The sequence below is a fragment of the Entelurus aequoreus genome, linkage group LG13, assembly GCF_033978785.1.
Source record: "Entelurus aequoreus isolate RoL-2023_Sb linkage group LG13, RoL_Eaeq_v1.1, whole genome shotgun sequence".
Classification (NCBI taxonomy): domain Eukaryota; kingdom Metazoa; phylum Chordata; class Actinopteri; order Syngnathiformes; family Syngnathidae; genus Entelurus; species Entelurus aequoreus.
In genome coordinates this window covers 65,657,139-65,669,638 of record NC_084743.1, presented here as the reverse complement: position 1 = coordinate 65,669,638, position 12,500 = coordinate 65,657,139, and the positions used below count along the sequence as shown (strand labels likewise).

The 12,500-nt window shown below is 36.7% G+C and overlaps 1 protein-coding gene across 1 annotated transcript in view; it reads right to left on the bottom strand.

The window, feature by feature from the left end:
• porb (P450 (cytochrome) oxidoreductase b) overlaps window positions 1-12,500 on the bottom strand; it is a 65,454-nt gene that overhangs the window by 51,907 nt on the left and 1,047 nt on the right. The gene's annotated exons all lie outside the window — the stretch shown is intronic.

Sequence of the window (12,500 nt, the reverse complement as noted above, 5' to 3'; positions counted from 1 at the left end):
GGGCCGCGGGCAAAAATAACTTGTATTAATGTTTGTTTACTCTTTTTAGGAGGGGCCTTTTTTTTAATGTGGATGACATTCTGACAATAAAAATGGATTTGAGTACAAATATTGAGGTCTTTTCTTCAGTAAAGTTGAAGCATGCAAGCGAGTAATCACCTGTGATTAATCATGATCAATCCAAATTCCAAAACATGAATGATCTGATTTATAAAATAGTCATTTGACAGCCCAAATTTAAAGACAAATCTTTGGTTTATAGTAGTGTTGTCCTGATACCAATATTTTGGTACCGGTACCGGTACCAAAATGTATTTCGATACTTTTCGGTACTTTTCTAAATAAAGGGGACCACAAAAAATGGCATTAATGTCTTTATTTTAACAAAAAAATGGTAGGGTACATTAAACATATGTTTCTTATTGCAAGTTTGTCCTTAAATAAAATAGTGAACATACAAGACAACTTGTCTTTTAGTAGTAAGTAAGCAAACAAAGGCTTCTAATTTAGCTGCTGACATATGCAGTAACATATTGTGTCATTTCTCATTCTATTATTTTGTCAAAATTATTAAGGACAAGTGGTAGAAAATGAATTATTAATGTACTTGTTCATTTACTGTTAATATCTGCTTACTTTCTCTTTTAACATGTTCTAGATTATCTACACTTCTGTTAAAATATAATAATCACTTAATTATTCTGTTGTTTGGATGCTTTACATCAGTTTTGGATGATACCACAGTTTGGGTATCATTATTCATTAGTATCACAGTACTATACTAATACCGGTATACCGTACAACCCTAATTTATAGATATCAATATATCAGTTTTTTATTGTAATATTATGCTTTTTTTACTCTATTTAAAAAAAAAATTCTGTTTATTTTACAATGTACGACGAATGGCAAATGGCCCCTAAGAAGCACTTTGTACACCACGTACAAAGTACCTGACAAAAGTGTCTTCTTGGCACGATCAATATAAGTGTCCTTAAGCAAGGCACTTCACCCTTGCTCCTGATGGGTCGTGGTTAGGGCCTTGCATGGCAGCTCCCACCATCAGTGTGTGAATATGTGTGTGTGAATGGGTGAACGTGGAAACAGTGTCAAAGCGCTTCGAGTACCTTGAAGGTAGAAAAGTGCGATACAAGTATAACCCATTCATAAATATGGTTGGAACATTTGAGCATTATGTTTGTGTTCAATTACAGTAAGTTTGTTTATCCTAAACATTCCAGCCATTTCATTTTGCACACTATGGCATTGAGAAACTAAGTCTTATTTTTGTATTTTTTTTATTTTTTAAAATGTACCACAATGGTATCGTACCGTGGCCTTAATACCGTGATAATATCGCATCGGGACATTTGTATACCGTTGCATCCCTATAGTGTTTATATGTGTGAGTGCACATGTGTTACTGTGTACTTCCAGTGTTAATAGTAAAATTGTGTTATTTAGGACATTTCATATTGTACTTCATTTTTTTCTGTACTACTAAAATGTTTCTGTGCACTACTACATTTTTTTTCATTTAGTAGCATCTGTGCTCCTAGTGAAAAAGCTAAGTGTACAGCCCTGCTATTGTTTCAAATGTGGGAGGTACCCATCCCTATGCATGATGAGTGGGCACTGACCAAAGACACTGACATTTTTTTATTGGCATTAGCCTGGTATGTTTTACAGCAGGGGTGTCCAAAGTGCGGCCCGGGGGCCATTTGCGGCCCGCAGCTAATTGCTTACCAGCCCGCCACACATTCTGGAAATGCTATTGCAAAAATTAAAAAAAACATTTAAAAAAGTGGAATGAGGTGAAATCTAACGAGAAAAAGTTGCAATCTTGACACAAAGCTGTCATGCAGGCTGGTTTTTGGTTGGTTTTTTTTGCCATCGCTCAAAAAAATTATTTAAAAAAAATCAATGTTATAATTAATCATTTTCAAGGCTCCAATTACTTCAAAAACTTTACTTTAAAATGTTTTTGTGGAAAAAATATTGCATATATTGTGTGGTTGCAATACAAAAACATCAAAGTTGTATTTGACAAAAGACCATAAAACAAACCAAATAATAGTTTAAACGCAAAATCGACAGATATATCTGAAGTTGATCTCGTAACTTAAGTGTTGAAAGTTAAAAAAATTAAAAAAAATAAAAATTTATCACTTTATGAGTGGGGCACCTTTTGGAGTGGGATTGTATTTATCTTTACACTGTGATTACTCAAAAAATAATAGTGAATTAAAATCAATGGTGTACTGCATTATTGATCTTTTATGGTTTTAATTACTAAATACTGCATATTTCAGTTTTACTATAAAAAACAAAGTTGTCTATGACAAAAAAGGCATAAAACCATTTTTTTTATTACATATCAACCTGAAGTTGATATAGAGATGTACTGTAAGCGTTAAATAATTAAAAAATAATAATAATTTGATTTATTTTTAACATTTTAATGACTGAGACCCTTTATGGTCCCCGGGAGCCCTAAAGGTAAAAAAAAAATTCCATATATTTTGTTATGGTTTGAAAATGAAAAATAGCAAAATGGCCCCCCGCATGCTTTAATTTTTCAATTTACGGTCTTCAGTGGAAAAACTTTGGACACCCCTGTTTTACAGTGTCTACAGTATAGCAGCTTTTTTATGTAATGATGTCCCAGAAGGTCAATTAGCATGGAAAACAATGTTCTGTCCCCGAGGTTCATTGCACATGAACAGTACACAGGTAAACATGTACATGCACTGTACATTTTACACACTTTTGTAGGACATGTAGCCATACAACATCTGTCCTCCTTGTGTTCTTCTTCTGTATTGGTTGTAATCACAATTAGAGAAGTTACTACATTAAAAAAACAAGCCTTTATGAATTTGCTGTTTAATCAAACAAGGTTTTGGTTAACTTGTGGTTAGTGCAATAACATATGTTTTATTTACCTAATAAATGGTACAATCTGTTTTGAGGCCATTTCAGGACATTTTCTTTGTTTGTCCAAGTTAGAGGGTTGCTAAGGCTACAGGTTCAAGTGCGACAGTATAACGATCAACCTCTGGAGCTACAAAGAAGGGCAATTGAAAATACTCTCTGTACTTTGACATCTTTTGTTAGATACTTATTCTTAAGTCTAAATATATTACAATGTTTCTATTCAAATGTTGTTGCCCACGAGTGAATTACCTTTCCAAGGACATCAGCTGCACAGATAAACTAGTGAGTGGGCAGACTATCTTTTTATGTTTTGATGTCCTCCTATCTTAAGGTCGACGGCGCAAGGTTTCCATGGCGATGTGTCTCTCTGAAAATTGAACCGGCTTTTGAAAGCATGATATCAATGACAATTTTTTTGGTCACATATTTCCTTATAAAATCATTGTCTGTAAATAAAAATTTACAAAAACTCATTTTACAACGTGTATATTTACGGCTTATAGTCAAATGCAGTTCATATATGAAAATATTGTTATTTTTCTCAAATTTAGTGGGTGCGGCTTATATACAGGTGCACTCTATAGTCCGGAAAATACAGTATATCTAATAATGTGTAGGATGCTGGAACGATCTCTATTAAAGTTAACATGTGTCATGTCAGCCTTGGAAGTTGGGCTATATTATTGTAAGCCAATTTTTTTTTTATGGCAACAATAACTCCACAATTAATGTTTGGAAAATTGCTTCTAAAAATATTGTCTATTCTTACCTTTACAAGGAAAATCAAAACAGGAAATAATTACATAAAGGAGAACAGTATACAAATCAAATGGCAACAAAATCCAAAAAACATTTATGAACTGCTCAAAAGCCTTGTATTTTGTTTTTGTTTGCAAAACTGCTCGACTATTCCAAGTTGGACATGTTAGGATCTACTAGAACATTTAATGAGTAGGTAAAGTCTGCTCTCCTGAAGTGTTTACCACTCGTCCAAAGCAAAGTGCAACAAGGACAAAAGCAACCATGAAAGGGTACTACAGGTCAATAGCTGGCTTTATTATTCTGTGTGCATGCCTATGCACATACATTACTTAAACATACATACACTGCATTATCTATGATGCAACAGGTGTGTCTATGGCACGGTCATTCAAATGGCGGCCAGGGGGCTAAATCTGGCCTGAGAATGACACCATCAAAACTAAAAATTCCTAAAAACACTAAAATGCTCCTATTGTTTCAAAGGAATTTGGAGCACTGTAAAGACATTGGCATACACTACTGTTCAAAAGTTTGGGGTCACCCAAACAATTTTGTGGAATAGCCTTCATTTCTAAGAACAAGAATGGACTGTCGAGTTTCAGATGAAAGTTATGTTTTTCTGGCCATTTTTAACGTTTAATTGACCCCACAAATGTGATGCTCCAGAAACTCAATCTGCTCAAAGGAAGGTCAGTTTTGTAGTTTCTGTAACGAGATAAACTGTTTTCAGATGTGTGAACATGATTGCACAAGGGTTTTCTAATCATCAATTAGCCTTCTGAGCCAATGAGCAAACACATTGTACCATTAGAACACTGGAGTGATAGTTGCTGGAAATGGGCCTCTATACACCTATGTAGATATTGCACCAAAAACCAGACATTTGCAGCTAGAATAGTCATTTACCACATTAGCAATGTATAGAGTGTATTTCTTTAAAGTTAAGACTATTTTAAAGTTATCTTCATTGAAAAGTACAGTGCTTTTCCTTCAAAAATAAGGACATTTCAATGTGACCACAAACTTTTGAACGGTAGTGTATCTTTGCAAAAATATTTTTCACCTAGCTATATAGGGGTCCAAACTTGTTATTTACATAACCGAGGTGTATCTCAAGTCACTTCTTTAAGGCCTCTCCCTTTTTTACACATTTGTGATTTATGTAACTAAGGTGTTTACTTCTGATGCAGTCAGTAACGTATTTAGTATTGTTTCTCGAGGTCTAATTTTCAGTACTTGCTTTTTCATCATTTGGACGGACGAATTTACACTGCACACCAAATCTGTTTTTTTCTACCCTCGACTGACACAAAGCGGAAAAATTTTGCCAGTCTAAAGATTTCAAACTGCTTCAAATCTGATATTTTTTGCATCAGATTCAGGCCTCATCAGGAGGTAGTCCAAATCCGATTGTAATCTGATGTTTTTCCAAATGGCACCTGAAGGCGACCGGACTGCGACTTTTACGTCATCTTTGGTGGAGCTACATCATTCGTGTGCGCAGGGAAAGACGCAGCCCACCAGCGGAAGTAGATACGTCATAACAACATCCGGTTTCAGTGAGAAAAGTATTTTTTCCACGGCTGAATTTTTGGTGCATCACTAGTCAATAGTGCACAAATAATGAGATATAAGTAATATATGAAGATATATATATACATATAATATATATCTTGATTCCGACGTAATAATTGTTGAAAGACCGTAAATGGCGTGTACGCTCTGGCGTATTTGCCTACATTAGAGATGTCCGATAATATCGGGCTGCCGATATTATCGGCCAATAAATGCTTTAAAATGTAATATCGGAACTTATCGGTATCGGTTTCAAAATTATCGGTATCGGTTTCAAAAAGTAAAATTTATGACTTTTTAAAACGCCGCTGTGTACACGGACGTAGGGAGGAGTACAGAGCGCCAATAAGCCTTAAATCAATCAATAACCGAGCAGCGTCTCCTCATCCAGAAACAACAACACCGGAAATGCGTCCCGTGAAAAAACGTCCGACTGGAACTCTAATAACTAAAGTTCCTCAGGTGAATAATGTAAACTCACTACACCGGTATGTTTTAGCGCTTTCATGGCGAGTTTACTGACAGATATAAGTAAGAAAGAACTTTACACTACTTTATATTAGAAATGGCAACAGCGGAGGATGAATGTCCCATAACAAGGAGATAGAGAAAAAGGAGAAGCTTATCGACTACGGAGTCGGTACAGACTACAAAGGCGGACGAGCGCAAGTTTTCAGGATTTATGCAGATCCCAAATACACATCAGCAGGTACAAGAAGGTAAGAAAAGTTGCTTTTGCATAATATTGCGAAACAAAACTCCAGATAATGTCTTACCTTATACACACACCATAATAATACTCGTGTGTTGAAGCACATCAAGCGGTTCGGCTTCATAGCTTACCAAAGTCGTACTAAAACATTTTGATAGATTTCTGAGCGCCGTGTGTAATGTTGTATATTTTCAATGGAACATATAACATGTTGGTGTTGTTTGCTTGAGTCTTATTGCCATCATAGTGCAGTCTGCACGTATCTCTTATGTTTGACTGCCATCTACTGGTCACACTTATCATTACACCAAGTACCAAATAAAATTGCTTCGAAGTCAGTCAGCAAAACCAGAATTATTCCGTACATTAGGCGCACCGGGTTATAAGGCGCACTGTCGAGTTTTGAGAAGAAAAAAAAAAGGATTTTAAGTGCGCCTTATAGTCCAGAAAATTTGGTAACTAAATAGGTAAACGCAGTCTCAAAAGAATATAACCTGCGGAGGCACTTTCTAAAGAAACATCCACATTTTGATGTCCGGCCCCTGAGACCTGGGGCTTCTGAAACTGCGGCCCTCCTCATTATGTAGCCCTGATTTACGGAATCTGCTCAACTTCCTTTCTTTTCACTTCTTTAAACTGTGCATGGAAGGGACGTCGAGGCCACATTAGGGGGTAGTGCGCGTTTATACTGGAGTCTGATAAAGATCACATTTTACTTGAAATCTAAACAGTCAGCTGGTAAAAAAATATCAAAAAATGTAGTCCAGGTTTACACTGCAGGCAAACGTGGACCAAATCTGACTTAAGTAAAACGTAATATTTATCAGACGCCAGTATAAATGCGACGTCACTTACTGTATATGCGCAGTTGGATAAAGTGAAAACAAAGTTAGTTGACCGGATTCCGTAAATGAACAAGGGAGTGGCTACCAGGGTTGAGTTTTTTCTTGCCCAGATGTGTGATCTGAGACGAGGATGTCGTTGTGGCTTGTGCAGCCCTTTGAGACACTTGTGATTAAGTGCTATATAAATACACTTTGATTGATACTACACGGGAAAATATGGACACCACAGATCAATGTGTTAGTGGGTTTGTGTCGTGGCTTTTGTGGAGAGGAAGTAGGCAGATGATAGAAAAAAACTACAGGAGGAAGAAGAAGAGAGTTGCAAAAACAATGACACGAATTACGTAGCTCGACCAAAGATGATGTAAAAGTCGCAAACAGGTCTCATTGCCGTTCGGACTGCAGTCACTATTGAAATGTTCAGATTCGGGTTACCTCAAATCTGATGGAAAAGTATCAGATTTGAAGCAAAAAAAATATCCAATCTGTATCACTTGTCCAGTGATACAGTCCTTAGCTTTTTGGAAACGTGGCCCCCAACACAATTCAGTTGAATATCCCTGGTTTTAAAATATATTGTGAAAATAATCAATGCCCAACAAACAAGCCAACAAATAACAGTGTTTCCCATAAATTGCCAAGATACCTGTGGCTGTGGGGGCGTGGCTATGGCCGTGACTATGGGCGTGGTCACCATGACATCATCGAGTAATTTGCATAATTTACTACAATATGATTTTCTTTAAAAAGGCTCAAAAATTTATACTTACTAATTAATAATAACTGTTTTGTTTTAAACATCCGTCCATCCATCCATCCATTTTACAATATAATTACAACACTTTATGTACATATTCATATACAGATTTGAACAATAAGTTATTCACTGAAATATATTTATTAATTGTGGTTCTTACAAAAAATACATCTTATAAAAATATAAAAGCTAAAATGTCTCTTTAAGCTCTGCCCCTTTAATTAGTGCATACTAAATAATTTAACTTTAGCCTACTACTACAACCATATTATTTGCCAGCAACATAAAGTGAAACAGAGGCAGAGGTGTCTTGCCACAGTCAGTAACAAATAAACAGAAAACAGTAGTGGTGGTAGATAGACACAAAGCTTCATCAAACATCTGATCCACTGAACAAAGAGCTCCAAAAATCTTGATCCTACACTTCTCTTTTGTAAAGTAAATCTGAACAGCCGATATGGGCATCTACATTAACTATATGATTTGCCTGAGAAGCTGGACAGGACAAAAAAATAAAAATAAAAAAAATAAAAATTTGTGGCGGCCTTAATTCTTTCGTGGCGGGCCGCCACAAATAAATGAATGTGTGGGAAACACTGAATAACTAACATGCACTAAAGCAGGGGTGTCAAACGTAAGGACCGCGGGCCTGAACAGGTTTTATCAGCCCGCAAGATGAGTTTGGTAAGTATAAAAATGAGCCGACATTTTTGAATGAAAGAAACTGCCAGTTTAAATGTGTCCACTAGATGTCACAATAGCAATTATTTGTATCTTTGTAGATGATGCTACATATGTAAAAAAGAAATTAACCCCGTAAGTGCACCAGTCGAGGAAAACCAGCAAACTACATAAATAACATCCTATAATTTGATTTTGATATGTTTCTATCTTGATAGTTAGAAAATTAACACCAATGAGTTGACTGATGAACATTATCTCATAACTTATTCAGAAAGTATAAATAACGACAAATAAAAGGTAGTAGTGTTGTAACGATACCAATATTTTGGTACCGGTACTAAAATTATTTTGATACTTTTCTAAATAAAGAGGACCACAAAAAAATGGCATTATTATTATTATTTTAACAAAAAAATCTTAGGGTACATTAAACATATGTTTCTTATTGCAGTTAAGTCCTTAAATAAAATTGTGAACATACTAGACAACTTGTCTTTTGGTAGTAGTAAACAAACAAAGACTCCTAATTAGTCTGCTAGTCCCTTTTTCAGATGATATAACTGTTGATGACTGAAATATGCTGATAGCAACCCAACCTAACCTCCCCGCATCCCACCCCCCGGATTGTAAATAATGTAAATAATTCAATGTATATACTCTGATGATTAACTTGTGTGATGACTGTATTATGCTGATAGTATATATCTGTATCATGAATCAATTTAAGTGGACCCCGACTTAAACAAGTTGAAAAACTTATTCGGTGTTACCATTTAGTGGTCAATTGTACGGAATATGTACTGTACTGTGCAATCTACTAATAAAAGTCTCAATCAATCAATCAACCATTTAGTGGTCAATTGTAAGGAATATGTACTGTACTGTGCAATCTACTAATAAAAGTTTCAATCAATCAATCCAACCGACCGGTATACCGTACAACCCTAAAAGGTAGAATACTATTAACCCTTGTGTAATGTTCGTATTGTTGTTACTCAGCCAGCGTTTGTGGGTCTGATGGACCCGTTGCATTTTGTGGCTTTTAATGCCTTACAATCAAACACTTTTATGTTAAAATACTGAACAGATGTTTATTGGGATTAGAGATGCGCGGATAGGCAATTATTTCATCCGCAACCGCATCACAAAAGTCGTCATCCTCCCGAACTAACATTTTATCAAAACCACAACCGCCCGCCACCCACCCGTTGTTATATATCTAATATAGACGATGCAAGGCATTCCTGTTAAAAAAAGGAGACTGATCCAATGCAGCAGAGACATTCAATGCGTGCCACGCATTAATATCTCTTGGCCACGCAATAGAGGCTATTATTTATCATTATTATAATATTATTGTCATTTCCATTAAGAAAGTGTTGACTATTTTTTTTTTTTTTCCCTGGTCTTTAGTATTCCCTTTTTTAGTTTGTCGCGTACCACGTTTGCAGTCGGCATTGCCATCTTTTTATTTTTTTCTTCTTCTTCTGTCGTGTTGTGGTGTGCTGTGTCACACCAAATTTCTTCCCCCTACAAAAACCTCCCCCACACCAAATTTCTTCCCCCTACAACCCCCCCTTCCATTTACTTCCGTGGTCATGTTTCCTCTTACGTCATTGACAGCGATCGATAGCACTTCGGCTTTGACTGCCCGTCGCTGGATGGATACTTCGTCTTTGACAGCTGCTGGAATCGGAAGAAATCGATTATTGTTTTTTTTGTACAGGCGCGTGCGGGTTAAGGACCCCCGGCAACTTTGTGACTTTATTGGCAAAGCCCCGGAAGTAAATGGGGGGGAGGTTTTTGTAGGGGGGAAGAAATTTGGCGTGACAGCTGCAGCAGTGTCTTATGAATAATTGCCTGTTTCAAAGAGTGCGGCTCGTTTTTCGTATGTGGGTAACAACATTTAACTATGTATTTTTTTTTTCTGAATTGGTTCAACCGCCACCCGCCCGAATCTATTTAAAATCAATTTTTTTCGTCATGCATCCGCCCGACCCGCGGATTATCCGCGCAGTCCGCGGTTGTGTCCGCAAACCGCGCATCTCTAATTGGGATAAGGTAAACATCTGTTCAGTATTTTAACATAAAAGTGTTTGATTGTGAGGCATTAAAAGCCACAAAATGCAACGGGTCCATCAGACCCACAAACGCTGGCTGAGTAACAACAATATGAACGTTGCACTGAAAATTTCTCTGCCAGTTTCTGCATCCCACAGGGATTCTTCTTTTGTGTTTCTGCACCTGCGGTTCCCCCACAAGGTTGCAACATTTTTTGTCAACACTGTCTGCTCTCATTTTCTCGCACTTTTGACCCTCTGATGTTCTGTGTACCTACACTCTGTCCTCCTCCTGTCTAGGCTTGCTGTGTGTGTGTTACACAGAACATCAATTTCCACACTTCTATCAGCCCCGGGTCCAGAAAATGAAAGTCTTCACAGAAAATGAGCCAAAGTCAGTGAGTCTCAGTTTGAAAAATAAATTAATTGTATCATTTTTCTTTTAATAAAAAATGAAAACGGGTCCCACAGACCCGAACACCACACAAGGGTTAACCGCGACTTGTAAGTGTAAAAAAAACCCAACAACATTATGATTTGTACATTTTCAGAATGTGCTTGTTCTATTTTTAAACAAAGAAAACAATCTGAAGTTGTCTTTATTTTTAAGTTATCGTGCCGTGATTTTAACCAGTCCGGCCCCACTTGGGAGTAGATTTTTCTCCATGTGGCCCCCCCATCTAAAACAAGTTTGATACCCCTGCACTAAACAATAGATGTCATTGAGAACACTTGACAAAAGGTACTAATCAACATACTGAGAAGCACGACTCAGAATCAGCCATGTTATGAATGCACAAGGGACAGATTCACTACCATGTGAAACTTGGCTTCGTTGCTAATTAAAGCATAATAAAGGAGGCTTTAAGGGTCTGTAGCCAGTGGGTGATTAGAAGGATTGGACACAGACATAGGGCTAAATATTCCAAATTCCTCCCAATTCATTACTTCCAACTAGGGCTGGGCGATATATCGATATACTCGATATATCGCGGGTTTGTCTCTGTGCGATATAGAAAATGACTATATCGTGATATTCGCGTATACGTTCTCACGCTGTTGCTTTTAGCTGCGGGGCGTTAAACTGCATGCGTTTCTCACTCTTTCCTGTCTCTCCTTCTCACAGAGACTTTAAAACAAGCGCACCTTCTTACATACGTCACATACTGTCACGTGTGCAACGTCACACGCTCCCGCAGAGCGAGAGGTAGCGACATGGTAACGTTATCTGTGATGCTAACGGTGTGGTTTGAGTGGTAATACGAGAGAAAGAAGGTGCGAATCTGGTAACAAATGGAGGAATAATTAATTCCCAAGAAAAACAGCTGATCGTCTGACGGTGATTTGGCTTCAAGCGGGAATATGTCTTTACATCATGTCAACATCTCCGTTCGGTGCCACACCAACTAAATGCCGAAGCAACTATTTCCACATCAACACCGTAGGACATATACTATTTGATATGCAGCTCATTTTTATGTGACACTTCTTGAAATATCTTGTGTGTCGTCATGCACAAAAGTGCACTTATAGCTTGTTTTAAAATGTCTCTGACAATCTTGCACTTTCTGTTTTGGAAATGACATGAATGTTTGTGCCACTGCTTAGTAACTGTTTAGTAATAATAATAATAATAACAATAATACATTTTATTTATAAGGCGCCTTTCTGGGCACTCAAGGACACCGTACAAAATCACAACAATAAATAAATAAATACAAGAGATGTCCGATAATTTCGGCATGCCGATAATATCGGCCGATAATTTCCAATATTACATTTTAAAGCATTTATCGGTATCGTTTTGTTTTTTTATCGGTATCGTTTTTTTATTTTATTTTTTTTTATTAAATCAACATAAAAAACACAATATACACTTACAATTAGTGCACAAACCCAAAAAACTCCCTCCCCCATTTACACTCATTCACACCCATTCACACAAAAGGGTTGTTTCTTTCTGTTATTAATATTCTGGTTCCTACATTATATATCAATACAGTCTGCAAGGGATACAGTCCGTAAGCACACATGATTGTGCGTGCTGCTGGTCCACTAATAGTACTAATCTTTAACAGTTAATTTTACTCATTTTCATTAATTACTAGTTTCTATGTAACTGTTTTTATATTGTTTTACTTTCTTTTTTATTCAAGAAAATGTAATTT